Genomic DNA, 17775 nt, shown 5'->3' with positions numbered 1-17775 from the left:
CAAAGGCAACCACAGACAAGCCAGGCCTACTCCCGCCACTGCCACTGCTGGCCGCGAGGGAGGAGGCCAGCAGAGCCCAAGTCCCTGGCGCGTCAGTGCCGCTGTGCTGCTGGTCCCCGCTCACCTCTGCCTCGTTTTCGGGCTCTGTTTGTCCTGACACCTGTGCCTCTCACTTGGTGGTCTTTCCTCCATCCCTTCTTGTTTGCCAAGCCCCTCTTACAATGTAGCACTCTAAAACAGCTTTTCTTTATGGAGATCTGTTTATTCCAAAGCTCTGAGGCAGTGTTATAAATATTGGCTTAAAACATTAGCCAGGGGATCATTGATAAAATATAAAATAGAAACTATTTCCCAAGGAAACTTCATCTAAAAATACACCAGTTTCCCCTCTCGCCTCACTTGAGTAGAGGCACCAGAGGGTGCGTCGGGACCTATCTCAGGATGAAGGTCACTTCCTCACGCCTCTCCCACGTGGTTCCCAGGAATCCCCCAGGAATGGCTTGGAAAAAAAAAATCTGTGACAATGGAGAAGAGTTGCCCCCAAATAAATGTGCATATAAACAGCTCTACCAGCTAGAGAAAAAAAATTCTGCATAAATAATTCAGATTGCTGAGCTTGGTCGCTCACGCCTGTAATCCCAGCACCTTGGGAGGCTCAGGCAGCGGTCTGAGACCAACCTGGACAACATAGTGAAAGCTGCTCTCTACCAAAAATACAAAAAACATTAGCCAGGCATGGTGGTGCCTGCCTGTGGTCCCAGCTACGCAGGAGGCTGAGCTGGGAGGATCGCCTGAGCCTGGGAGGTTGAGTGAGCCAGGATCACACCACCGCACTCCAGTCTTGGCAATGGACTGAGACCCTGTCTCAACGATCGATAATAATAATAATTCAGACAAACCAGGTAGGAAAACGTCCTGAGATGGTGAACTCAGGACCCAGCTACCTGGGGTGGACGCTGTGGCTGATGGAATGGAAAGGGTAACACCAAAGGGCTCTGGGAGGTGTCTCATTTCTGGTTGTTGTCACTCCCCTTGGCCGCTGAAAGCCTTTCCGCTCCCCAGAATCGAGTAAGGAGCTCCTGGACAGAAGTGGGGAAGGAGTCTTCCTGCCCAGGACTATGTTACTTAACTCCGTGTAAGTGACAGAGCATGAACAGGTCACATTAGTGTCACATGCACCCGATTTCATTCTCCATTTGCAACAATGAAGACTGTATAATGATATTGTTAAATACGCCAGAATTATAATTAATTCTTATTAGCCAACAGAATCTGAGTGCGCTAAAATCTCTATTAGCCAGGACTGATGTAGCCACAATGGCCATGCTATAGAGGCTGGGCACAGTGGCTCACACCTGTAATCCCAGCATTTTGGGAGGCCGAGGTGGGCAGATCACGACGTTAGGAGTTTGAGACTAGCCTGGCCAACATGATGAAACCCCGTCTCTACCAAAAATACAAAAATTAGCTTGGTGCTGTGGCACGCACCAGTAATCCCAGCTATTTGGGAGGCTGAGGCAGGAGAATTGTTTGAACCCGGAAGGCGGAGGTTGCAGTGAGCCAAGATCATGCCACCACACTCCAGCCTGGGCGACAAAGCCAGACTCCATCTTGGGTGGGGGCGGGGAGGAAGAGGAGAGAGACCAAGCAGCAATATCATCCATAACAAATTACAATCCAAATTCTAGGCGGTGTTCTAGGACTGGTTCACATCCAGCTTGGTCTGGCCTTGCCACTCCCACAGGGCAGGACACACTGAGGTCTACCCCGGGGTGCCTGCTCTGGGGGCTGTGCTCCCCACTTTCTGCAGGCCCAGGTGCCCCCTATTCCTGCAGCCCCTCCTGGACCCAGCCTGTCCTCATCTCAAACTCGGGGCTGCTGGCCTGAGCATGATCCCTTCACCGTTTCTCACTAATATGTCACTCTCGCCTCTTAAAAGATGACAAAGACTCTCTCCTTTGACCACACTCGAGTCAGGCTCCTCTGAGCCCTCCCTGTGACCAGTCCCTGACCTTGCCGGTTTAGGCTGATTTAGCAAGAATCCTGCTGAGTCGGTTTAGTGAAAATCCTCTACCCTTGGTCCCTGAGCAAAGTCCTCAACTCCCACCCTCGGTCTGTGACCACACTGCCTGCCTTTTCAGCAAAAATCCTGTCTGTGCAGCCAGAACCCGCCTTGCCCCTGACCCTTCCTCTTAGTAATTTTCTCTCCACTCCCGACCCTACGCCTGGGCTGTCAATTCCCACTTTTTCTATCTGGAGCTGAGCTGGATCTGCCTCCCCAAACCCAACATCTCGCTTTAGCAGCCCCCCTTGAATAAAGGCAGCCTTGCCCTCTTTAACAAGCACAGGCTGGGACGGGACATCCCTCTCCATCCCAGCGCCCAAGCACCCTCAGCCACTGTCCTCAGACCTCAAGAAACCCAGCGGGTGACAGGCATGGGTGTCAGCGGGGCCGGGATTGCTGTTGGGGGCACAGGAGCTCGGGAACACTTTGCAGGTGAGCAGGGCCTGGAGCTTCTCTGCAGCCCACCCCTGGGGAGGACTCCGGGCCCTCGCCCTGGACCGCACAGCTCGTTTTGCTGTTGCCCCGCTGTCTCCGCGAGCTTGGGGGTTCACTTAGCACCCCCAGGCCAACACCTGGCCTCTCCTTCCCGGCGCGCCTCCCCGCCTGTGTCTGGACTGCGGTTCACCGAGTGCGCACGTGGGCCTCGGCGGCTGCCCTGTGGAGCCCGAGGTCCCAGGGAGGAGCAAGGGGACCAAGTGCGCACTCGCCCAGCTTCCTCTGCCCCGCAGCGTCCACGCCCCTCCTCCCCTCCACGGCCACCAGGGCCCGCGTCCCCATCTGCAAGGGGACAGGGTGCCCACGCCTTCTGAGGCACGCGCTCTCCAGGCCGCTCTCCGGGCGTCACCCCGCCCCGCTCCCCTCGCCCCCGCACAGCCCGAGTCCAGCCTGGTCGCTGCCATCAGGACAGTCAGGACCGACCGCCACCATCAGTGGGGACCGGCCAGGGCGGTCAGGCCCGGTCCGGGGCCCCAGGTCCCGCGTCCCCGCCGAGGCCAGGCAGGGAGGCCTGGCTGCCCCGGGCTTTAGAACCAAAATAAGCCCCGAAATGATCGGCGGCGCCCACGCGCCAGGAGGAAACCTAAAGGACGAACGTTCTCGAGTACATATAAGGGCGGTTAGTATTTATTTCACAACTTATATTTTTTCTACTTCCTTGTTAAAGAGGAAAACCTTACGCTAAAAAGAAAACGACTAGGAGCCCTTGTGCCTGCGTGGGTGGCGCTCGCGCCTTTCAACCTGAAGCCACGGGGGCTCAGCCCCGCACCCGCGCAGGGCGGCTCCTGCGCATGCGCAAACAGAGGGGGTCGGGCGCGGCCCAAGACGACGCCAAGGGAGCGGACGGGCGGGGGAGGAGGTGGCCTCTGCGCAGGCGCAGAGAGGAGAGGGGCGAGCGACTCCTGCGCAAGCGCAGAGTGAAGGGCCAGGAACAGTGGAGGGTGTGAAGAAGACAATGGGGGAGGACCCCCAGGCGGCCTCTGTGAGCCGACAGGAACACGTGGTCAGAGAGACTCGTAAGTGCACGGAGCAGATGAGGTGACTAGCGCGTTGCGCAGGCGTCCTGTAGAGGCTGGTTATCATCGGCGCAAGCGCGGTGTGGAGGAAGCCCCGGCGCCGGCGCAATGTGGAGGCGTCCGGACTCGGCGCCGGCGCGGTGTGGAGGCGGCTCCGGCGCAGGCGCAGACGCAGGCCGGGCAATGGCCGCCCGGGTCTCTCGGGCAGGCCTGTCCACCTCCCTCGCGTCTCCTGGGCTTGGCCTGCGGGTCTCTTTCTGGCAGGTGCCCCCGCGTCTCCTGCGGGCCTGACCGTGTTCTCCCGCCTAGCCAGGCTCTTCTGCGCTCCTTTTTTGTTGAGATTTTCCATCCCCTGCACAGGAAGTGTCCTTTAATTACTCCAGTGTTTTTTTAGTTACTTTTTAAGAAACATTTTGGACTTTTCGATACAGAACAGTGTCAAAAAAAAAAAAAGTTTAACCTTCTTCAGGTTATATTTTAGTGAATGATATTAATATATGTTCCAAAGTTGTATGGGCTTTCTAAAATTCTAATTTTTCTGAGTATATGCTACTGATCATAATTATGGTTATTATGTTGTTATTGTGAACCATGGAAATAACCAGATTTCCTTGTCAATTGTGTCTTTTTGAGTATTTAAAGTCATTTCCGCGGTTAATTGCTTCATGCTGATGTAGTTTCTGAAAACTTCACAAGCACACAAAAATCCTAGAACATGGTGTCTTTTAGGAGGTTCGTGAAAGGATGGGGAGGACCCTGAAAAGCACTGTGGAATACAGATTTCTAGTAACTTCAAAATCACATCATTTGGACTGGGTAAGAATTGCTGAAACTTTAATGAAAAGGCTGACTGGCTTATAAAACTGCTAACCCAAATAGAATAAAAATTAATTGAATACCGAGGAAATACTCCACCAGGTTTGCATTCTTAATCAGCCTATACTGAAATTGTTTAGATATACAATTTGAATGAATTCCATGGTCTAAGTCAAATTACCTGTGGTAACCCATCAGTTATCCATGCTATGCGCCCAATTTGGAGAAACAACTGGCACCCAGGAGGACATAAGTCCAATGTTAAGCATGGACTCATGGAGAACCAAGATGGCTGCCTTGTCCTTCATGACAAGCTTTTGTTATTAAAAAAGCTTTTGTTATTAAAAGTTATGCTTTCCATGACTCATCCTGGAACAGATAAAATGACCCAAATTAAATATGTTGGTGTGGTGACTTACAAATTGTTAAAATAGTTTATAGACAATGTTTAGTTTGTCAAACCCATACTTCTGGGAAGACAAAGCTTCATGTACATTTGGCTACCTGATGAGCCATTTAAACATTTATAAAGGAATTTCATTCAGTTGTCATTTTCAATGTATGTGTTCTGGTTGTATAAAAGCTTTCTCATGCAGGAGTGCTGATGTTATAACAGTAGATTACTATGCTTCAGTGTATTTTCACCAGGTAAAGAGCTTCTTATGGTTCACTGAGGACAATCAACCCCTTCACGATCTAGAACCCAAAGATGCGATCTTCTGAGAATATCAGAGAAAAACTGCCCTTGGCATCCTCACTGCAACAAAACATCAGGATCTTGAACCTTGGGGTCATAATCTCACAACTGAGCAGGGTCACTCCACACTCTTGGAACTGTACAGCCATTGAAACCCTTAAGGTAAAGCTAACCAGGGAAGTTTCTCCCAGAAGAAGGTGGCGTCCTTGATGTGAGCAGCTCTTTCTGAAGATCATGGATCAAGACTTCTTACTATCAATGAGACTCTTATCTTTGAATATTTTTCCCTTGCTTATGCCTCTATGAACAATAGAAGTGAGAAGGGGGTCTGTTTTGTGCACTTATGGGGTATACTTTTATTTGTGAAGGGTTTTGCAGCCAGCTTTATACATGGATAATCTTATAACTTGACAGATAAAAGATGAAGGCCCAATGTATCATAGGTGAGAAACTTAAATGGTACGTATGGTGCCTCATAATCATTCAGAAACAGAACATTGGTTCACTCCTCTTAACCCACAGCATGGGTTAAAGAGAACATTGCCAGGAGGGCTTCCCTATTCTAGAAGGGCATCATTTGTTAGGTCCTTTTTCCATGGTTTGGAATAAAAAAGGCAATGACTAGAAACGTATCCCTCATGGTAGACTCTATAGCAGATTCTACTGTAAAGGCTACACAACAGATGTTAAATTCTCTTGTGAAAGTTATGCTAAAAAATAGAATTGGCTAAGCAGAAAAGTATCAGTGCAGCTGCCGGCACTTAGGGCCTATGGAGAAAACCTCAGGTATTATAGAGATTCTGTTGTAGGGAACTAACAAAAAGACCACTGAGTTAAGTCAAAGAATGAGCTTTATCTAGCTCATTCTTTGATCTATTTGAGTTTAGGTGGTTTGGTTTATGTGGACCCTGGGTAAGGAGCATACTCCAGATTCTTGGTGTTACCCTCTCAGTAGTCATAAGAATAGTGTCCTCTCAAAGGTTTTAAATGTTTGCATGAAGCCATCTTTAGAACGTCAGATGGTCTCTCTTCAATTGGAATGACAAGAGCTGAAAGAAATGTGTGACCATGAGGACACCGTAACCTACGAGTGACGTGCTGAGACCAGAAACCCAAAATGATAGTAATGGAGAGTGGCGCTGACACCCTAAGTTTTGATCACAGTGTTGCCTAAGTGAGAACCTGACCAAAAAGGGGGGATTTTTTAAACAAAATAATGGGAGGCCATTGTTTTGGACTGAGCACTAGGTCCCAACAGACCAAACCGAACCAAAATGGTGTCATTCGTGCTAAATGTGACATAATCGAATTAAGACTTTAAGGAAACAATGGGTCCTAGAATAGACCAGGTTTTGTTTTTCTCTTGCAAACAGGACTTTCCAGCATAAGGTGGTACCCTCAACTCAGTCCTTGTTCCTACCTTTGCAAAACTCACTGTTCTGCTTCCTAGTGGGTTTCAAGACCAATGGTGATAGTGACCTCAATAACAAGTTTTGGTCAATCTCTCAAAACTGAGAAAATGACCAAAAAGGGGGAATTGTTAAAGCGAACTAAATATGGCCTGAGAAGGACTCCATACTTCTGTATTGGAGTCCTTGTGGACAAACTGAGCCTAACTTAATAGGTAGACAAGGTTGAAAACCCAAATTAGGAGTATGCACCTGTCACAATTGCTGAGTCTCGGCCAGTCCCAGCAGCCGTACTTCAATCGCTCATACACTGCTGAATGTTCAAACTGTGTGTAAATAAGGCAAATGCCAACCTGTAACTGATCCAGGTGTTTCTCTACCTCACTTCCCTTTTTTTGTCTACAAATCTTCCACCACGTGGTTGCACTGGAGTCTCTCTGAATCTGCTGTAATTCTGGGGGCTGCCCGGTGTGCAAATCATTCATTGCTCAATTAAACTCCTTTAAATTTAATTCAGCTGAAGTTTTCTTTTAACAAGAGTAAGATAAGAACTTGTGTTCTTATCGTCCAGAATGGACAAATCAGTAGCGTTCCTTGTCGTTCTTTTGTGGCTGGTTTCACGTAAATATTTTGTGTGTATGATAATAGAATTTGATTTTAATGAATATACTTTAAAAGCAACTTTTTAAAAATTCTTCCTCACCATCGAAGATGGAGAAAAGTAAGAAGGGCTGTCTTCTGGTTCCGTTCCTTTTCTGGATAGTAAGAAGGGCTGTCTTCTGTTTCCGTTCCTTTTCTGGATAGTAAGGATGTTTATCTTACTCTGTCTTCATTGTCCTCAAACCTCAAGTAGTCACTAATACCCTAGCTGTGACAGCTTTTATCGTAGTGTTAAATGGCAGATTTATTTACTTGGCAAATGTTGTCAAGTCTCAGAAAAATTACCCCATGGTCTTGCCTTCTTCCCTCATGAATTGCCTTCCACTGATGGAGAGGATTTGATCTGTTCCCTGCTCATCAATTTTTCTAGCTTCTTTGGGATGTCCGCTCTGCATATCTACTAGGGAATTAAGAAATAATGGCTTCAGCAAGAAACAAGGCAGGAAAGTGCAGTGACATGAGGACCATACAGGGAAGGAGCTGTCCCCAAAGGTGAGAATGGCGCTGGACAAGTGTTCTCTCTGTGACTTCGCTCAGACCAGACCACCTTGACCTTTTCATCACTGTGCCTCAGCGAAGTCAGTCATTGATTCTCTGATCCGTTACTGAGATCGTCATGAAATCTGCCTCGTATGAGAGTTGCAGAACTCTGCAGTGTCAATCGTAGTGTTTGGGAGAGAGGACTTTCTACCTCCATCCTTTTTCTGAACCTAAATGGAATGAAAATTAGAACTGTTGCTTATTCTTTAAGGTAAATTCAAATTCCCTTATCCAAACCAGTGTTACAAAAGGACTCCAGTTTGCCCCCCAAATTGGTCTATTAGGAAAGTAATGATGAATTTTCATCCAAATCCCACAATATGAGCTTTTCTAAAATAACTCCGGAAACAAATATGACAATATTCCAAAATTCCTGCCCTCAGACTTTATTTTGTATTAGAGTTATTTGTGTATCCATTTTGTATCCCCTGAAGCATGATGAGCCACTTGAGGCCAGGTACAGCCATGGCGTGTATGCCAGAGCACCTGCGAGAATGTCTCACAGACAGTCCGTCTCTCCTGAATGTGAAGGGATGGGCACCAGCCGGAGCCACCATCCATGTGACTGGCCCGTGACCACCTCCAGCTCACACGGAACCTCTGCACGCAACGGAAAAAGGTCTCCCCTGGGTGAATGGGGTGGGAAAAGTGTGCCCCTCTAGGCGGCTGGTGAGCAGAGTGCTCCCCTTGGCAGGGTGTGACTTGTACAGCTCTGCTGGGGGCCCTGTGACAAGACAGGCTTTGACCCTGCCCTTTTACAGCTCATATATATGAGGGGCAGCCCAATAAATAAATAAGCAAATCCATGCTGTCATTTCAGGTATTAGCTAGAGCTTTGGAGGAAAAGCAGGCTAAGGGGAGGGAATGACGGGCAGGAGCAATGCAGGCAGCAGGCCAGGGAGAGGCCGAGTCGGGGCCTGGGTAACAGGCAGTGCCATGTATAAAACATTAAAAAGTGTGAAAAACAGTTTTACATACCGAGTAATTAATATTTCCATTTTTCCCCCATTTTGGTTTTAGTTCATTCTAGGTTTCTTTTGATTTTCTGTGTTTCTTCAACACTATAATTTTGTGCTGGGTCAGGCCAGCCCAGGGTGAGTCCCACTAAGCGGTTGCTTTGGGTGAAGATTGAAGCCTGCCCTCCACAGGCTGCAGCGCCTGTCTCTGTGTGTGGCCTGGTCACAGCACTCAGGTGTCTCTGACCAGCAAGAGTGTCTCGGGGACACTGCTTCTCCCCTCAGGCCTCCGACTTGCAGGGCCTGCCTGGGTGGCCGAGGGGATGCATGTGTGTCCACATACAGTGTGAACACAGTGTCTGAGAGTGCTCCAGTTTCCTCTACAGACTTCAGGAGAAGATTGTCTAAGCAAAGCTCACAAAGAAGCAATAGGACTGAGGCAGGGTAGGGGAAATAGGTTGATACCAAAATACAGGGAGAAGTGCCCTAATGTGTGCTGAGGGTGCTTTGGAAAGATTTCAGGTGACTCAGCCGTGGTCAGGCATCTTGTGAAGACAGGATAACTGTGGGCCTTTCTGCAGCGTGGACAGCCGTTTCCCTCTCCTGGGTGTTCCCTTGCCTTCGGATTTGGGGGGTTTCTCCTGGTAGGGCTGGGACCCCCTGCAGACAACAGGGACCTTCCAAATTCTGGAAAAGAAACCAGACCAGGTACTGGGACTCAGGTCACCAGGAGCCTGCAGCGTGGGGCCCAATAGTGAGGCCCTTCCTGGGCCTGTGGCCTCCTCAGTACTGTGATGCTGCCAGGCTGAGAGTTTCTTTCCAATCTGAAGTCCTCCACTAGACAACTGAGGAAAACCTGCCCCTGTGTGGTCTCCTGGTCTCCTTGGGTGTGATGAGGGCAGAGACCCCCTACAGGCCACAGAGGATTCCACTAAGGCTCACCCAGGCCTGTTGCTCCAAGGACCCACCCAGTCCCTGGGATTTGTGCTTGAAGCAGCCACTGCCCAGACGTGCATCCTGCCCACGCTATGCTCACACGTGTCACACGCCTGGCCTTCCACACACGAGTGTTCCCACATGCTGAGAATTAGCCTGTCCTATGAAGGGCCACGAGTTCTCGTCCATCCTCCTGCGGTTGGACATTTGATGCAATTATGGTTTGGAGATATTATCAATAAGGCTGATAGACATTCTTTTACAGACGATTTTTATTTCTCTTGGGTAAACACCCAGAAGCGTGGTCGCTGGGCACTGTTGGGAGAGTGGTGTTCCATTTTGCACTCCCAGCAGCAGGGAACGAGAGTTCCAGTCACTCTGCGTCCTTCCCAACGTGCAGTTGCCAGCCTGTGTCTTTCTAAAGGCATATTGCTAATGGGTGTGAAATATACCCAACTGCTTTTTATTTTAAGCTCAATTCCTTTGCATGTTTTCTTCCTAGTCCCCAGAGTGGCTTCTGTCCCCGAACGTAGGTATGAATGGTGCTGAGCACTGGACCACAGGGTGAGCTCCGGTGGGAGGGTTTTGGCAGGCCATGGAGATGAGTATTTGAATTCGGCCCAGATTGCAGAGTCAGGAATTGCTGGGTACAGCCTGTCTGCGTTTTGTTTTGGCTTCAAACTTTACAACATTCATTTTAAGTTCTGAGGCCTTAGGTCCTAAGAAAATGTGTCATCTGGAACAAATGCAATTGCCAATGTCTACAATGACTTTGCTTTGCGCCAGACCTCCTGGAATGCCCATTCCTGGTTCACAGATGTCTGTTGGGCCTGCCCAGGGACCACGTCCTGTGCTGTGGACTCTGACCCCGTGCACGGAGCAGTGGAGCCTGCCTGCTCCGCCTGGCTGGCGTCTGCCCCAGAACCGTATCGGAGGCCTGCTGTACCTGCAAACACAGCGCCCTTGGCTCTTGGCAGGCCGGTCCCCGCTAATCACAGACAAACCCCTAGTCCAGATTGAGGAACATGTGGTACCACTCTCATCTTCCACACCCAGCACAGGCCTCAGTGACTGATTGCGGCTGGTGCTCCTGTGAGCATGGACGCAAGCTCTGCTTCCCACAGCAAACTTCAGAAACCCACTTCCAACAGGGAAGTCTCACCCCCAACAGGAACACAACCTCAGAAACCCACCTCCAACGGGGAAGGCTCGCCCCCGACAGCAGCACAACCTCAGAAACCCCCTTCCAAAGGGGAAGGCTCACCCCCAACAGGAACACATTTCTATCTCCAGGCTGATGAATACTGAGACAAAATGCACCACAGTCCTCCACACGTCCCTTTTGCTTTGGAGGTGGTGGAGTGACGCCCTTAATAACCAGCCTATGCTTCCTGAGTGGCCCTTTGAGTTCGGGTCACGGCGTCAGGCACCAGCTGCTTCCACTCAGCTGTGCAGACTTGCAGTGGGTGCCTCTGTGACAAGCATTCTGCCCACCACCTGAAATTGATCAAGTCTTTCCTGCATATTCCAAGTCTTTTCTCTGTTGATGGAAAAACCAAACTCTGTAAAATATTTTAAAGAGGTTTCTTCTGAGCCAATGAGTGACACAGCCAGGCAGACACAGTCCCAGTGAGTCCTGAGAACGTGCGCCTGAGGAGATCGGATGGCAGTTTGGTTTTGACATCTCAGGGAGGCAGGAGTTACAGGCAAAGACATACAGCCATGCCTGGCAGGTCCACACTGGCTCGGCCTTTGGAGGTGGGACACCTTGAAGGGGGCTTACAGGATGTAGATGGATCCAGAGATTCTTTGAGTTCCTGTTGGTGAGAGGAGCAAGGCTCTGTCTAAAACTTGGAACGTTTAAGTTAAGATAAGATCCTTCTACAGGATCTGTAGCCTACAGGTGCTGCCTCAGGTCCTGCTCAGCCTGCAGGTGGGACCCACCCCTGCCTTGTGCAGCCTCGGGTCCTGTTATAATTCGGTACCCTACTGCCACCAAGAGTCCGCTTTGTCAGTCTTAAGATCTTTGTTTTAACATTACTGCTGGTCAGTTGTGTCTAAACTCCAAAAGGGAGGGAGTATGATGAGGCATGTCTGACCTGCTTCCTGTCAGGGCCTGGAACTCAGCTTTTCAGGTTTCTCTGGGTCCGCTTGACCAAGAAGGGTCCGTTCAGTCAGTGGCGGGGGGGATTCAGGGTTATGCTTTTAGTTCACGTCTCCAAAACAGGAGGTTACCTTTTCAAACAAAGTAATCACCAGTGACGTGAAAATCAGAGTTGACTTGAAAACCAGATGATGTGCGCTTCCAAAAGGCTCAGACCTTGACCCCCACCTGCCTCCCATGCTCAGCACTCAAAGAGAAGGAGCGCAGGAGGAGCCTGGCCACTCCTGAGCAGCCCGAGAGGCCTCAATGAGCTGCACGGGGCGGGTGGGGGCCTCGGCCTTTCTCTAGGAGACGGCCAGGCGTGCATGGCGGGGCGTGGGGACACCTGCGGAGGAGACCCGCGCAGGCCATGCCCGAGATGCGCGGAGGGATGAGGACAGGGCTGCCCGTCAGCCCACCAGGCGGCCAGAGCGCCAGGGTTTGTGAAGGGCTTTCTGCTTTGCCTGGGGCTGGGCACTCCCTCCAGGCTGCAGCTGAGTCGGGGGCGCAGCCACAGTGAGTGCTCAGAATCCCCCTCCGAATGGACAGGGCTGGGTTCTCAGTCTCCTGCAGGAGTGCCCCAGCCTCAACTCACGCAGCGGGGCTGTCCGTCAGATTCCCCTGACCCCCCAGTCATGCCCGAATCCCTGCAGGGTGGAAGACCTGTGGGAGACTTTGCTCCAGCTGCGGTAAGTCAAGGTCAGCTAGGGCCATGAGGGCCCCACCAGCCAGTGTCCTGGACGAGGCTCCCAGACACCAAGGCCGCCCAGGCCTCCAGAGCAGCAGCCAACTGCCCCTCATTCCCCGGCCTCACTCACAAATAGCCTTCCCCCAGACAGCCTTTGCCCTGTGCACCGCGGCTGGGGCTGGAGGGGAGGCAATGGCTGTCTCCCGTGTGTGCGCTGGATGCCCAGAATCTCAACAGCACTCACACTGGAACTTGAAGGTGCCCCAGGGAAACCACGGAAGCACAGTGGTGCCTCTGGCTGCCTGGAGCCTGCCCCAGTTCCTCCCTGGCAGTGAGAGAAAGCTGCAATCACCCATCAGCAGGCTTTATTACAGAAAAGGAAATGCAAATTGGGCCTCCCCTCCCACTGGGAAGCATGGGAACATAAGGTGGGAGGAAGATGGAAGGGGGAACAAAGAGAAACACTGCAGACCGGCTACAGCCAGAGGCTGCAGGTGCAGGGCTGAAATGGAATCATCGCCCTGCCAACAGGAGTGGCCTGCCTGGAGTAACCCACCCTTCCAGCGAGCACAGGCTGGGTGCCCTCCCCAGGGCCCCGGTAAGAGCAGGAGTTGGAGAGGGTGGGCTCCTCGCCTCTGCTTTCTCTGTCCTGTTAGAATTGTAAAGGGTGGGGCATTTTCTGTATGTTAGGGAATGCTCCAGAAGACTCAAGTGACCTCAACTTCAGCTAAATTTCTAATAGGAAAAGTTGGTAAGCTAAACAAAATCTGAAGCCCCCTAAACGACTGAAAGGGGCCCCAGAGAAACCTGAAAAGCTGAGTTCCCAGCCTCGATGGGAAGGGAGGTCCGCCAGGCTTCATTATACTCCTTCCGTTTTGCAGTTTAGATGCAATCACGGACCAGCGTTAGAGGTCATGGGGATCTTAAGACTGACAGACAGACTCTTTGTGGCAATAAGATACCCAATTATAAACAGGACCCATGCAGGCAAGGGTTAAATCACACCTGCAGGGCATCATCTTGCTACACAGCTTCCAGGTTTTAGACAGAACCTTCCTCCTCCAACCAAATGCAAATTAAAGAATCTCTGAAGCCACTGATGTCCTGTAAGCCCCGGCTTTGAGATGTCTCGCCCTTTCAGGTCAAACCAATGCCGACCTTCTGTGCACGGCTGTATGTCTTTGCCTGTAACTCCTGCCTCCCTGAAATGTTAAAACCAAACTGCTGCCGGGCACGCTGCCTCACGCCTGTCATCCCAGCACTTTGGGAGGCCGAGGCGGGCGGATCACCAGGTCAAGAGATCGAGACCATCCTGGCCAACACGGTGAAACCCCGTCTCTACTAAAAATACAAAAAATTAGCCGGGCATGGTGGTGGGTGCCTGTAGTCCCAGCTACTCGGGAGACTGAGGCAGGAGAATCGCTTGAACCCGGGAGGCAGAGGTTGCAGTGAGCCGAGATCGCGCCACTCAAAAAAAAAAAAACAAAAAAAAAACACACTGCAACCCGACCTCAGGTCCTTTCTCAGGACTCCTTGGACCCTGTCTCCCAGGCTGTGATCGCTCCTATTGGCTCAGAAACAACCTCTTTAAAATATTCTACGGAGTCTGGTTTTTCCATCATCAAGTTTTTACTCTAAAGTGAACATTGTTTTCCTTTCATAAAGGGCTGGGGCTTCCCAGATGATAATGAAAAAATTAAACTTAAATGTTATTTAAAATACATTTCTTTTTTCATTATGAAAGTAGCAAATGGAAGAATATGTTTCCAAAGCCATCGTGGTTTGTTAGTTAATTTTTAAAACCGATGAAAATAGGTTAAAAAAGGGAGCAAACATATTTTACATATATTTTTAACTTGAAAACTTATACATATTTACTCATTAATTCTGTAGTAAACTTATTGAGGTATAATTTTCATACAATTGAGAAAAGGAAAGAAATTGTGCTGAGGGATGCAAAAGTCCTGTTAAACGATGAGGCCCAGGGAGTTAGTCAAGTGAGGCAGCAGTGACTTCCCACTCCCTGCCTTGGGGCTGTGTATTTTCTATTGAACCGCTGGCTCTTGCCTCAGGTTAACCTCCTAGTGCAGCAGCAGACACTGCAACTCACACCCTACGGCTTAACAATATAGAGCCAATCAATAGATTATGTTACTTTAACATAAATTCTGGGTCAACAACTTGGAACAGCCTCTTCTTTCCCTTGAAAAACCCACCTGTAACAGCTGCTAATAAGGTGTATTCAGGGCAGCTTGAATCTACGCTTCCGGGCAGCAATCCTCAAGCTTCGCCCAAACTCCCTCCTTACATGAATTTTGCCTCAGGTCTTGCCTTTGAGTCCAATTCAATATGATGCTCAGTTTTCAATCATACATATTGATGAGTTGGGACCCATGTAAGCCACGCAGCCACCGTCCCGGTCAAGGTGCATGAGGCTTCCGTGACTCCAGAGAGGCCCTCCTGCCCCCTTCTCCATTCATGAATATTCCCACCCCTTCCTAGCCAACGCCCCAGTCTCGGGCCTCCAACCCTCCCTCTAGTTGTCATCACCATCTGGCCACTTCTGGCTCCATTCATGAATCTAGATATTTCCATATAGGGACAAGCTTGTCTTTAGCATTGGTCTGCTGATTGAAGTTCTTCTCCTTTTTTAGTATAAACCCCAGTCTTAACTCTCCTTCCTAGCCACCCAATTTCATATTTTTTAAAGTGGACCAAGAAGTTGGGCACGTTTGAAGACAATCTAAGACCAGAATTTCTCCAAATGTTCACCAATTAGTTTTCATTTTTAAGAGTCATCTTGTCTATACCTAATTCAAAAGCAATTTTTAAAGCATCCTCAAGTTGCCTTGATCTTGATTTCCCAAATCACTTATCTAGGTTTATGTAGAAACAACTTTCTGTCATTTTGCACGGATATGTAATAGGTTACATAATGTTGAATTAAGTTTCATAGTGTTACTGAAACAGGGTCTCAATCCAGACCCCAAGAAGGGGATCTTAAACCTCGTGCAAGAAAGAATTCGGGGCGAGTCCATAAAGTGAAAGCAAGTTTGTTAAGAAAGTAAAGGAATGAAAGAATGGCTACTCCGGAGGAAAAGCGGTGGTGTGGGCTGCTCGACTGAATATACTTATAGTTATTTCTTGATGATATGCTAAAGAAGGGGTGGATCATTCATGAGTTTGCCAGGAAAGGGATGGGCAATTCCTGTAACTGAGGGTTCCTCCCCTTTTTAGACCATATAGGGTAGCTTCCTGACATTGCCATGGCGTCTGTAAACTGTCATGCACTGGTGGGAGTGTCTCTTAGCATGCTAGTGCATTATAATTAGTGTATAGTGAGGAGTGAGGGTGACCAGAGGTCACTTTCATTGCCATCCCGGTTTCAGCCGGCTTCATTACCGTATTCTGTTTTATCAGCAAGGTCTTTGTGATGTGTGTCTTGTGCCAACCTCCTACTCGTCCCGTGACTAAGAACACTGAACTTCCTGGGGATACAGCCCACAGGTCTCAGCCTCATTTCACCCAGCCTCTATTCAAGATGGAGTCGCTCTGGTTCAAATGCCTCTGACACTAGTAAGGATCACAGGTGGATCAACAGGTTCGGAGCAAACCTGAGTGTCTCCCGGTTGGTCACATCTCAACTGACAAAATCCACGACCAGCAGAGAGCAGCCTCCTTGCCCCCCGTGCTCACTGAGTCATCCAGCCCATTCTGACCAAGATTATGTGAGTTGCTGGAGCAGAGGTTGGTTGAGGGAGCTCCCACTATATGTAATCACAGTGTCTTGCACAAAATAAGTAGAAAACACAAGAATACACTCCTGTACATGATCCTACAGCCCAGAGGCATCCACTTCCTGCATTTAGCATATCATTTTCCCGTTACTAACAAATACTTCAATGTACTTACAGCCCAGAGGCATCCACTTCCTGCATTTAGCATATCATTTTCCGGTTACTAACAAATACTTTAATGTACTTACAGCCCAGAGGCATCCACTTCCTGCATTTAGCATATCATTTTCCCGTTACTAACAAATACTTTAATGTATTTACAGCCCAGAGGCATCCACTTCCTACGTTTTGCATATCGTTTTCCAGTGTCTAACAAATACTTTAATGTACTTACAGTCAACATCATTGCAGGGCTAGAGGGAACCGTAATCTACAAAACTGTCCTCAGTTCTGCACCAGTTACAAGGGTAGGGGTCTCCAAGACCACCCTCAGGTTTGATAATTCACTAGAAAAACTCACTGAAAGCTGATATACTCATGGTCATGACCTAGCACAGGGGTAGGACACAGATGACTATCAACCCAGGGAAAGGCGCTCAGGCCAGAGTCCAAGAAGTTCCCACCTGCAGAGCGTCCTGTTGTCCTTCCCCACAGAGCTGTGGCCGGTGTTGCTTCTGGCATCCAGGTGGGATCACCCAAGCTTAGTGTCCCAGAGCCTTTACTGGGGCCCCATGGTTGACTGCCGATGCGGATGGAGGTCTCCAGCTCACTCTGGAGGGTGAGCTCATCACAACCCCTACCTAAATCACACTTTAGGCCTCCTGGTGTGGTCCAAAGGCCCAGGCAAACCAAGACCCTCCCATGTGGCTTAGAGACCACCTCTCAGAAGCTGAGGGAAGAGGGCAGGTCTCTCTGGGCAAGGTTCAATTCTTTATTACACCGTCATATATAAAGGATTTATTTTTCTTTCCAAAAGTTGGATTGCACTACACGCTTTGCTTTGCAATCTGCTCTCGGGCTCGTGGCATGACCGTGTGCCATGCACCGCTTTGTTCACTGAGGCGGACTTAGAATTCCCGTCATCGTCCTCTGCTGCTCACCTGGCTGTCCTCGGCACCTGGGTGGGAATGGAATTTGGACACTGGCGGGAACATGGGTTGGTATCTCAGTCTGGGGTTGTATAAGCAGACCCCAAGACGAGGATTTGTGTGGCAGCAGTATAAATGATGTGTTCCCAGCGTGGGAATGAGAGGTGGTACTGGGTGGGGAGGAGGCCGCACCCTGTGGGGGTGACTCCGGCTCCATCTCATGGAGGAACTGGGAAGCTGCTGGTCACCGCTCACAGGTGTCCCCTTTGGTTTGGGGGGTGCTCAGGTACTCTATGTCTTATCTGTCATTCACTGGCTAAGGGTTATAAATTCCCAGACAGCCTAGCCCTCCAGGAGCTCAGCAAACCCCCGGGAAGAGGTTCCTGTGGCCAGAGGGCAGCCCCCTGCAAGATTCAGAAGCTGGATGCTGGGACTGAGAGACCTGGGGCTCAGGGGCATAAACATGGTCAGTGGATACAGAGAAATGTGGGCAGAGTCCTCACGGCATCGGCTACGAGTAAAATCTGAA

General features: G+C 49.7%; 1 long non-coding RNA gene across 1 annotated transcript; it reads left to right on the top strand.

Moving 5' to 3' along the window:
* The first annotated feature begins 3320 nt into the window (after positions 1-3320).
* Positions 3321-7010, top strand: LOC129041331 (uncharacterized). Its single transcript, XR_008503835.2, has 3 exons — positions 3321-3576; positions 4306-4392; positions 5027-7010. It is a non-coding gene; the product is annotated as an uncharacterized LOC129041331 (long non-coding RNA).
* The last annotated feature ends 10765 nt before the right edge of the window (positions 7011-17775 follow it).

This window comes from Pongo pygmaeus, chromosome 6, assembly GCF_028885625.2.
Source record: "Pongo pygmaeus isolate AG05252 chromosome 6, NHGRI_mPonPyg2-v2.0_pri, whole genome shotgun sequence".
Lineage (NCBI taxonomy): Eukaryota > Metazoa > Chordata > Mammalia > Primates > Hominidae > Pongo > Pongo pygmaeus.
This window is presented reverse-complemented; position numbering and strand designations above follow the sequence as displayed.